The sequence below is a fragment of the Ochotona curzoniae genome, unplaced genomic scaffold (genome assembly GCF_017591425.1).
Source record: "Ochotona curzoniae isolate NIBS_2020 unplaced genomic scaffold, NIBS_Ocur_1.0 contig_1, whole genome shotgun sequence".
NCBI lineage: Eukaryota > Metazoa > Chordata > Mammalia > Lagomorpha > Ochotonidae > Ochotona > Ochotona curzoniae.
The window spans coordinates 23,193,163-23,204,691 of NW_024464918.1; positions in this window are offsets into that span (position 1 = coordinate 23,193,163).

The following is an 11,529-nucleotide window of genomic DNA, read 5'->3' on the forward strand; positions in this document are numbered from 1 at the left end:
TGCAGTTACATGGGGAGTGAATCATTGGACAGAGGATCTTTCTCTCTGTCCCTCCTCCTCTCTGTATGTCTGACTTTGTAATACAAATAAATCTTTTCTTTTAAAAGTTCAAAATATAAGTAATAAGTTGTACTCACTTAACTGTATAGACCAGTACTTGCCATGCATTATATAAGGAAAGAAAGAAAATGCAGTGGCACCACTGTTGGGACACAGCAAGTTAAGCTGCCATTTGCAGTCCCCCCACCCCGTATCACTGTGCCTGTCGAAGGCCAGGCGGCTGCATTTCCACTCCAGCTTTCTGCGAATGCGCCTGGAGAAGCAGGGCACGATGGCTGAATGACCTGGTGCGAGGGAGCCCGCAGCGGATTTCTGGACTGCTGCCTTTGAGCTGGCCCAGCCCCAGCCGTTGTAGCCATTTAGGGAGACAGTCAGTGTAATGAGGTTCTGGCTCACCCTCTTTCTGTCACTGTTTCAGATCAAAAATCAAACATTTTTTAAAATTGGGTTTTAATTTTTTTCAGTTACCTTTCCTCTTAAAAAAATACATTTACTTCTATTAGAAAGGCAGTTAAAGAGAGACAGAGAGGCTCATCTGCTGGTTCACTCCCTAAATGGCCACACGGCGAAAGCTAGACTGATCTGAAGCCAAGAACTTCTTCTGAGTCCCCAACGTGGATACAGGGGCTCAAGTCCCTGGGCCAGCCTCTGCCACTTTCCCAAGCCACAGCAGGAAGCTGGATCAGACATGAAGTAGCCAGGTCTCAAACCAGCATCCCTATGGGCTGCCAGTATTGTAGGTAGAGGTTTAGCTTCTTATGCCACTGCACCAGCACCCTAAATTAGTTTTCAATAGGGCCCGGCACGATGGCCTAGCAGCTGAGGTCCTTACCTTGAACGTGCTAAGATCCCATATGGGTGCCGGTTCTAATCACAGCAGCTCCAGTTCCCACTCAGCTCCCTGCCTGTGGCCTGGGAAAGCAGTCAAGGATGACCCAAAGCCTTGGGACCCTGCACCCCCATGGGAGACCTGGAAGAAGCTCCTGGCTCCTGGCTTCGGCTCAGCTCAGCTCTGGCCGTTCATTGCAGCTACTTGGGGAGTAAATCAACAGATAGAAGATCCTCCTCTCTGTATATCTGACTTTGCGATAAAAGTAAAATAAATCTTAAACAATAAAGAAAAAAGAGAAATTTTTTTAAAAGTTAGTTTTCAATAGATTCAATATAGGTTACAGACAGAATTCTTACACACATACCTATGCATATATGTGAGCCCAACGCAATAGCCTAGTGGCTAAAGTCCTCGCCTTGCATGCACTAGGATCCTGTATGGGCTCTGGTTCATGTTCCAGCTGCTTCACTTCCTTTCCAGCTCCCAGCTTGTGGCCTGGGAAAGCAGCCAAGGATGACTCAAACCCTTGGGACTGTGGGAAACTGCCCAGGTCCCTGCCTGCTACCTGGTAGACATGCCCTGGCCTAAGGTGTAACTTCCAGTCCTGTATATAGAACGTGACCTGTGACATGATTGGAAGATCAGCAGGATAAGGCGTGCCTTTTATCCAATCACACTGTCATTACTAGGTGAAGGGACTACCTGAAAACACCCTCTTACCCTCCCTTTTCTTAAACCTATAAAGCCTGGAACTTGGGCTGAATAAATGGACAATACTCACCAGCTTGTCTCCAGAGGTTCTTGTGGCCGAGGGACACCGTTGCCTCACCGTTGGTGACGTCGGAGCCTGCTGGCAGGCTCTAAACCCCAAAATGGGACTCTGCACCTGTGTGGGAGACCCAGAAGAAGCTCCTGGCTGCTGGCTTCAGATGGACTCAGTTCTCTGTAGCATCATTATTCGCAATATCCAGGAAGTAGGAATAGCCTCGTGCCCCTCCGCTGGGGAGTGGAGTCCATCCCCATAGCCTATTTGGCCCCACAAAGGAACAGACACAGCAGCGTGCGCAAACCTTGAAAATGTAGCAATTAAGAGGAACCAAGCACAAATAGGATAGGTACACAGTATATGACTCCATTGATAAGAAATGTTCACAACAAGCTGATTTCCATAGATGGAAAAGAGAACCGCCTTCCAGGAGGAGAGGGCACAGAGGAATTGGAAGTGACCGCAGTGGTCATCCAGTCTCTGGCTGATGACAATGTCCTGGGTGTTGGATTCTGGTCATGGTTGCCCAGCTTGGTGACTCCATGAAAACCCACTGACTCGTCCCTCTCGAAGGTGCGTTTGATGGTCTGTGAATCACATTTCAGTAAAAGGTGCCATGTTATCCTGGATACCAACCTCATACCCGCATTAACAAAGTCAGTGCGTGCTAGACAGGGTGCTGAGTGTGAAGAACAGAGAAGAAAATGATGCTAACATTTCAGCAAAGATGTGACATTTGAACAAACCGTGTAGTCAGACTAAAAGTGAGATGTTGGACGCTTTTTTTTTTTTTTTTTTTTTGACATCAGTTTTCATCCCTCGGTGCCGGCCAACTTGTTAAAATAACAACAACACTGGCATGGAGGACTCATTACAAATGAACCCCCATGCTGAGAAAAGACTCAAAGTTGGCACCTGTGCAAAGTGAGCCACCTGCATACATAAAGGATGGACACAGGGAGAGGAAACAGCTGGCAGATCCCCTGAACGTTGCGTCCCGTGGCTTTTATTATGTTCTCTATATCTACACATAGTTTAAGATGTTTAATGTTATTGTTCTCTCGTTTGAAAATAGATTTCAATGTACACAGTCGTCCCTCCATAAAACCTGTAAGTTCCACAACTGCTAAGTTGACCAACTGCAGTTAGTAAGTATTCATCCAAAACAACAATTCTAGAACGGGCATGTGCGGCGGCCGTTAAGATGCCATCGGGGCACCTGCATCCCACATGGAGTGCCCATCTCGGCTCCTGTGCTTCTGATGCAGTGTCCTGCTAACGTGCACCCCGGGAATCAGCGGGTGACAGCTCATGCACCTGACCTCTTGCCACCTGTGTGACTGGCCTGGGTGGAGTTCCTAGCTCCTGGCTTCAGCCTGCACCAGCCCTGGTTATAGGAAACTGGGGAGAGAACCAACAAATGGAAATCTCTCTCTTTCTCCTTCCTCTCCCTCCTGCTCTCTTATTCTTGCTCCACCTGCCTTTCCAAGTACAATGAAAATCAATTTGAAAAATTAATTTATCCAGTCCCTGCAGGTGAGCGCAAGAAGCAAGGCAAGGAACTGGCCCAAACCAAGGCAGGTCACAGTACCCGCCGGCATACATGTGGGTTAGTTCTGGGGAGAGACCAGTCTGGACCATCATTATACAATATTTCATATATATTTATCTTTTTACCTGTAAGTTCACCTTATTGTTTTTAACGCCAGAGTACTTGGTGTATGTTACGGACATTATAACTTTCTGCGTGGGCTGGACCTCATGGCCTAGCAAGCTAATCCTCTGCCTACAGTGCTGGCATCCCCGATGGCAGCCAGTTTTAGTAACAGCTGCTGTGCGTATGACCCCGTTCGTAATGGCTGCTACACTTCTGATCCAGCTCCCTGCCAATTGCCTGGGAAAGTAGTAGAGGACGACCCAAGTCCTTGAGCCCCTGTACCCACGTAGGAGACCCAGAAGAAGCTCCTGGCTCCCAGCTTCGATGAGCCCAGCTCTGGCTGTTGCAGCCATTTGGGGAGTGAACAAACAGATGGAAGATCTCCGTGTCCCCCTCTCTTTCAAGTAAAATAAATATTAAAAAAAAAACTCTCCGCATTTTTAAATCCTATGATTTTGCACATGGCAAACAAGATGTTCAGACCTACACAATTACTAATACCAAATCCATAGTGAACCTTCTCCGGCTCTCCACCAGTGCGTCCTTCACAGTGGGTCAAATCAAGATCCGACTCAGAGCCAGGCAGTGCTTCCAGTTGCCATGTCCCTGAAAACCCTTTTTACCCTAAAGAATCACTTTTATCATGAAGTTGACATGCTGAACATAAGGCCAGTTTCACCTTTCAGATCTGCCTCATTACTTCCTCAAACTCTTAAATTTCCTTTAAGCAGGAAGTTGGATTTAAAGGTCTGATCAGATTTAATATTTGTATCAAGAAAATTGTAGAGCTAGTGCTGCGTATTTCAGTTGGATCACACCAAGAGAAACATGGATTTCTTTTTTTTTTAAAGATTGTTTTATTTATTGGAAAGTCAGATATACAGAGAGGAGGAGAGACAGAGAGGAAGATCTTCCGTCCAATGATTCACTCCCCAAGTGACTGCAACGGCCGATGCTATGCTATGCGATGCCGATCCGAAGCCAGGAGCCAGGAACTTCTTCCGGGTCTCCCACACGGGTACAGGGTCCCAAAGCTTTGGGCCATCCTCAACCGCTTTCCCAGTCCACAAGCAGGACCCTGCATCCGCGTGGGAGACCCAGAAGAGGCTCCTGGCTTAGGCTCGGCTCAGCTCTGGCCGTTGCAGCTACTTTGGGAGTGAATCAACGGATGGAAGATCTTCCTCTCTGTATAATCTGACTTTGCTATAAAAATAAATATAAATCTTAAAAAAAAAGTAACTCAAAAACTTAATGAGAAATGAAAGAAGACAAGCCCCTTTATGCTGAAGAAAGCATTGGGCCAAAAAGATGCTACTAAAAGGTAAGTGACAGGGCTGGTATTGGGCCTGACAGTTAGGATGCTATTTGGGGGTGGGGAGCTGGTGCTGTGGCACAGCAAGTAAAGCTGCAGCCTGTGATTCCAGCATCCCATCTGGCTGCCAGTTTGAGTCCTAGCTGCTCTGCTTCCCATCCAGCTCCTTGCTGATGCACCAGTGAAAGCAGCATAGGAGGGCCTCGGGTGGCTACAGCACATGAGAGACCCGAAAGATGCGCAGGCCTTGCAGCCTTTTGGGGAGTGAAGTAGCAGATGGAAGACTTCTCTCTATCTCTCCCTCTCTCTCTAACTGCCTTTCAAATAAATAAATAAAGCTTAACAACAAAAAGCTGCTCTTCAGCCTGTACGTGCCAGCCACGTGCTTGGGTTTGATAGCTGCGCCTATCTGGGAACTCCAGTCTCCTGTCCTTGCAGGGCCCGGAAGGCAGCAGGGTGGGCTCAGGGGAGACCAGGATTACACTCCAAGCTCAGGGCTTTGATCTCAGCCCCGCCCCAGTTGTCAAAGGACATCTGGAGAGGGAACTAGGGGACAGTAGTACACTTTCTCCTTAAGAAATAAACAAAATCTTGTGGAAAGATAGCAAACAAAGTACATTACTATCGGTGGAAATCACTGTTAGTGACGTGGAACACTCACTTCTTCAACAGTATTCATAACTGTTTATATTCTAAACAGTCTAAAATGGTCTCAGGGAGAGTAAGACCTCCTGCCCTTCAGGAGTTAACACTCTAACTAGAAAGACCAAGAATAGTCGGAATTATAGCACAGCTGATAAGAAGTACTATGGGGGGCCCAGTGTGGTAGCCTAGTGGCTAACGTCCTCGCCTTCCACCAGCCAGGATCCCATATGGGTGCCAGTTCTAATCCTGGCAGCTCCACTTCCCATCCAGCTCCATGCCTGTGGCCTGAGAAAGCAGTGGAGGACAGCCCAAAGCTTTGGGACCCTGCACCCACATGGGAGACCTGGAGGAAGTTCCTGGCTTCGGTCGGCACAGTTCTGGCCATTGTGGCCACTTGGGGAGTGAATCAACGGTCGGAAGATCTTCCTCTCTGTTTCTCCTCCTCTCTGTATATCTGCCTTTCTAATAAAAATTAAATAAATATTAACAAACCAACCAACCACTCTGGTATTAGCTCAGATGCAGAGGAGCCCAGCACAGTGACAAGAGTCTCAGGCTTGGGGCGTAGCGACCCCTAGTGGAGGCCCAGAACTTTGCAAGGCACGGAAGATTGAAGAGGCAGGAAGACTTGAGACGCAAGATACACTGTTCCGGAGGACACCTTGACATTGCTGTGAAAAGAAAGCCATCAGGGACAGGGATTGTGACACAAAGAGATTTCCAGCTGCTGCTTACAATCCCCAAGTTCCACATCGGAGGCCAGTGTGCGTGCCAGCTGCTCCTCTTCCCTCCTGGCTCCGCTAACACACCCGGGAAAATAGCAGCAGACAGCCCAAGCGCTGGTCCCCTGCCACCACGTGGGAAGCCTGGCAGCCCTGGCTGCCGCAGCCAGCTGGGGAGTGGCTGGGTTGATTAAAGATTTCTCCTTTCTCCTCTCTTCTCTCTCTCTCCCTCGCCTTCTCTTTTCTCTATCACGTTTACTCTCTCCCTATTTATCACTTTGCCTTTCAAACAAACAAATCATTTTTAAAGAAAGAAGAAAGAAATCAACATACAAGACAGCAACAAGTTCAAGGTCTGAAGCTGTCTGGATTTAAATCCAGGACCCGTGCTTAACAGCTATGTAATTTGAGTGTAATTTATTTCCACTCTGAACCGCAATTTTCCCACCTTAAACTGGAAGCAATTTTATCTCTGCCAGAGCGGTTGAAAGTTTGGAAGCTTCCGCAGAGTGTTTGGAACGGGGCGGATAGTAAGTGTCCCACAAACACTAGCTAGTAACATTATCATAATTTGTCTTCGTTTCCTCTTGCCATCTTCACCTGGAATTGTGTCATTAGTTCTCAAGAAGCAGACATAAGGTGCTGTGGGACACAGCGGATCCAGCCGCTGTCCGGAATGCTAGCATCTTATGGAGCATCTCACTGGTTCAAATCCTGGCTGCCCCATTTCTGATCCAACTCCCTGCTAACGCACCACATGGAAGACCTGGTTTCCTGGCTTCAGACCAGCCCACATTTGACCGCTGCACTTGGGGAATGAATTAGCAAATGGAAGCTGTTTCTGTCTACCCCCCCCCCAACTCCACTTTTCAAACAAATAAGTATTTTGAAAAGATTTTTGTTGTTGTTGTTGTTGGAAAAGGAGAAAAGGAGAGACCGAGAAAAAGATCTTCCATTCGCTGGTTGATTCACTCCCCAAGTGCCTACAACAGTCAAAGCTGAGTTGATCCAGAGCCAGGAGCTTCTTCCAGGTCTCCCATGTGGGCGCAGTGTCCTAAGGCCTTTCCCAGGCCACAAGCAAGAAGCTGGATGGGAAGTGGAGCAGTGCCCACATGGGATCCTGGGTGTTCAAGGCAAGGACTTTAGGCACTAGGCTACTGCAGTTATTTCTGATCGCCAGTTTCTTTAAACTGTTGGTTCAGAAATAACTTTAGTAAAGAAAACATATTTAAACTACAAATTTTAAATGGTATAATATTAAAAATTTAAGCCAGAAATTGATTAGTGATTATTAAGATTTATTATTAATTGGCTTATTGGCATTTATTGGAGATTGTTATATTTGCTTCTGAAAATGTTTTCTGAATGATCATGCAGCAATGAACAATATTGATATAATTTTGGTTCAATAGCAGCATGTCATTATGGTCAGGACCAAGAGGAGAGTATATAGATAAAGAGGGGTGTGTGTGTGTGTGTGTGTGTGTGTGTGTGTGTGTCTAAGAGGAGCTAGAAGGAAAGAGAAGGTGGCGCGAGCTCTGAGCCTCGGCAGCCTGTTGAGCACCCCGGTGGCATTAGGAGCCCTGTTGCCTGGGCAGGGGTTCAGTGCCCAGGCTCCACAGTCAGGCCATCTTCCTCATCGCAGCAAGGGGGACTGCAGCTATATTCACTTCTCCAAGTTCACTCAAGGTCCACGTGAGATGGTGACCTGGCAGATCCCTGGCACATGCCCAGCCCTTGGTTTAAATCTTAGCCACACGTCAGTTCGTGTCCTGGTGGTCTTGCTTCCCTTCCAGCTCTCTGCTTTTGATCTGGGAAAGCAGTCGAGGATGGCCCAAAGCATTAGGACCCTGTGCCTGTATGGGGAGACCTGGAAGAGACCCCCGGCTTTCAACTCAGATCAACTCAGCTCTGGCCATTGCGACCACTTGGGGAGCAGACCAGTGGGTGGAAGATCTTCCTCTCTGTCTCTTCTCCTCACCGTATACCTGACTTTCCAATAAAAAAATAACAAATAAAATCTTTAAAAAACAAATCTTAGCCACAGTTACATGTGACTGTTCCACTTTCCGAGCCTGGTACAAGCTTCTCTGGGAAGATCGTCCTCCAGCGAACAGGCAGGAGTGACCTCTGAGAGGGTCCTCGGGTTGCCCTTCCCACTCCCGATCTGGTTTCCAGGCCATGTCTATCAGAGGACTGCAATGATTCTGGCTGCATGGTGAGTATATATCAAAGGACAGAGCTGGGGGTTGAGGCCGCTAGGATTCGGGCGCATCAAAGGGACTGCCAGGCAGATGGCAAGCAGGGGAGTGGCTCAAGGCAAGAAGAACACCTGGGCTGTGTACTAATTAGCTGACAGGTGGGTCAAGGCTCAGAAAAGGTGGGAAACAGTATGCAGTTTCTTCCCCAGACTCCGAGGCTGGCTGTCTGAGGCCACGCTCCTGTTCCTGGTGGCTGAGTTGGTCCAAGTTCAGAACACTGTGCACCTCGCCTTGACGCAGCCCTGGGCCAGGCGTAGGGTTGCTTCACTGGCAGGTTTGAGAACTGAGCCTTTCACAACCACCTCTGAGCCCCACTGGCCTCAGCTTTGCACTCTGTTCTGTCCGGTCTGATCTTCCCCGAGACTGACATACAGCCTGGCAAGCCCGTTCCGTGCCCTCCCGGTGGCTGTGGCTTCCTCAAGCCACAACATGCTCTTTTACGAGCGTGCGGGGCAGTCAATCTTGTTGCCTGACATTTATGAGAGGCTTTGGATTAGCAAAAGGCATCACCACCCTCTTTATGAGGGCTGTCTCCCTGAACCCTGTCGGCTACAATCACTCAGGCTGCTCAGAGAACAGGTGCACACGCCAATGGCCCTTGCCCACTGACCCCCCAAGGGGCTGGGCATAGAGCCTGCAAGGCCACTGGTCTAGGCTCGTGACCTTGCCCTCAGAGCCTTCCTGGGTCACTCTCTCTCTACCACTGCATATGCAGCCCACCAGCCAGTACTGAGGCTCTGACTCCGAAGACATCCCCAGGCCATTCGTTTCAGTTCATCCACCCAGCTGAACTCCAACACAGCACCACCTGCTCAACACCCCTGCTCTTCTCTCCTTACCCTACCATCTATTATCCAAAGTGGAGACAGAGTAATCCACTGGGCACTTACTAAATGTATGTAGAGATCATTCTGGAACCAACTGGTACTGTGATCCTATAGCAAATACACGCTAGTGAAAGGATTATGCTTTGGGGCCTGGTGCGATGGCTCAATTGGTTAATCCTCCATCTGCAAGCACTGACATCCCATGTGGGTGCTGGTTTGTGTTCTCGCTGCTTCACTTCTTATCCAGCTCCCTGCTTGTGGCCTGGGAAGGCAGGGGCAGATCCATGTGGGAAATCCCCAAGAAGCTCCTGGCTTCAGATCAGCTCAGCTCCGGCCGTTGCGGCCATTTGGGAAGTGAAACAGAAACAGCGGATGGAAGATCTTTGTCTCTCCTTCTCTCTTTAACTCTGCTTTCCCCATAAAAATAAATAAGTCTTTAAGAGAGAGAGAGAGAGAAATCTTTTACAAAAATCGAGCCTTGGCACAATAGCCTAGCCTCTCTTTGAGTGCCCAGGATCCCATATGGGCACAGATTCTAACCCCAGCAGCCCCACTTCCCATCCAGCTCCCTGCTTGTGGCCTGGGAAAGCAGTCAAGGACAGCTCAAAACCTTGGGACCCTGAACCCATGTTGGAGACCCAGAAGAAGCTCCTGGCTCCTGGCTTCGGACCAGCTCAGCACCAGCCATTGTGGCAACTTGGGGAGTGAATCAACAGATGGAAGAGCTTCCTCTCTGTCTCCCCTCTTCTCTGTATATCTGACTTTCCAATAAAAATAAATAAATCTTTAAAACTCTTTTACAAAAATCACAATCTGGCAACAAATTTACTCTTCTAAATAAAATTTGCCCCCCAGGAAACCCAGTCTCCTCCAAGCACTGCTGGTTCCTTCTATGACTGGGCACTGAATCACCTCTCTATCCGTTCATGCACAACTGCCCCTCTCCACCTGACATTCAGTGACCCACACATCTCTGCCTCTGGAACTTGTACCACTTCTACCTGGAAGGCTAATGGTCCTGCTCCAAGCACAGCTGGCCTGGCCTCTTTCTGCTCCAAGCACAGCTGGCCTGGCCTCTTTCTGCTCCAAGCACAGCTGGCCGGGCCTCTTTCTGCTCCAAGCACAGCTGGCCTGGCCTCTTTCTGCTCCAAGCACAGCTGGCCGGGCCTCCTCCTGCTCAAGCACAACTAGCTGGGCCTCCTCCTGCCAATTTCAGGTCATACCACCCGCTTGGCACAGTGCTTGGATGACTACCTCCAGGCACTCTGAACATGCCTGGCTTACACAGGGTTTGTTTCCTTTGCTAGAATGTCAGTTCCTCGAGGACAGGGATCTCACCATACTTTTCACCACTGTACTCGATGCCTAATGAATCTAGAGTTAAAAAAAAACAGCTTCATTACCAACATATTCATAAGTTCAAGAATAGTATGTGAAAAAGCTTTTCAGCAAGCTGGTAGTCTCCAATTTCATCAGCAGAGGGCAGCAAAGACCCTGAGTTGAATAAACTTACCCGGTGTTCATGCCATCAGCTGCTAGCAGATACTGGTGGGCCAGGAATTTCAGGAAAATAGTCAGCCTTACAAATTCTTCCTTCTTGTTGTTCTACTTTAAATCATTTACACAGCTTTCAAGGCATTTCAGGCGGGTAGCACTCCCCTTAGGAAACAAAAGCAGATGTTGAACGGAGTAAGCCAAAATAATCCCGATGGGTTGAAGCCTGTCCTTGCTCAACCAGCAGGTAAGCAGCAGTGAAGGAAAGAGTGTGTCACAGCCAAAAGCTGTCTGAGACCCAGAGATTGACAGTTCTCCCTCATGACGCCGGGGCAGGAGCAGGTACCCGCTGCACAGCTGCTGTTGACGGGGTGAACACTTGCAGGGGCAAGTTGTGTGGCTTGGGCTCCTGCCTTCTGTGCACCTGTAGCCGCTTACTGCATCTTCCCTTTCTGCTTAAGGCCTCACCCTGACGCCACAGGTAAGGACCCCAGCCTCTCCTGTCTCCGCGGACTCCCTGGCACCTTTGCCCAGAGGGTATACTGAAACCCAGTGATATGCAGTAATCCCAGCAGCCACACGAGCTGAGCGTGGTGTGTCTGTTCCCACTCCTTCCAGAACCCAGCATCTCGCTGTGTAGGGGCCAGGTCTGGGACTGTGCCCCGTGAGTATGGTGGCTCTGTCTGACAGTAAGGAAAATTCCTGCAATCAAAGGGACCCGCTCCCTCCCCCACCCCAGCAGGACTAGCACACAGTCAGGGGTCATTCTTCCCGACACAGACTATAGTAGCGCTCCTGGACAGTCAGCATCATTTGTGAAAGCACTACCCACTCCCCAAGTCGTCATGACCCCAGATGTCTGTGGACACTGTCATACCTGCCAGGGGTGCAAGGCTTACCACCCTCAACCTTGAGGACTGCTCCACTAACAGGATCATGGTGGAGACCCTTTG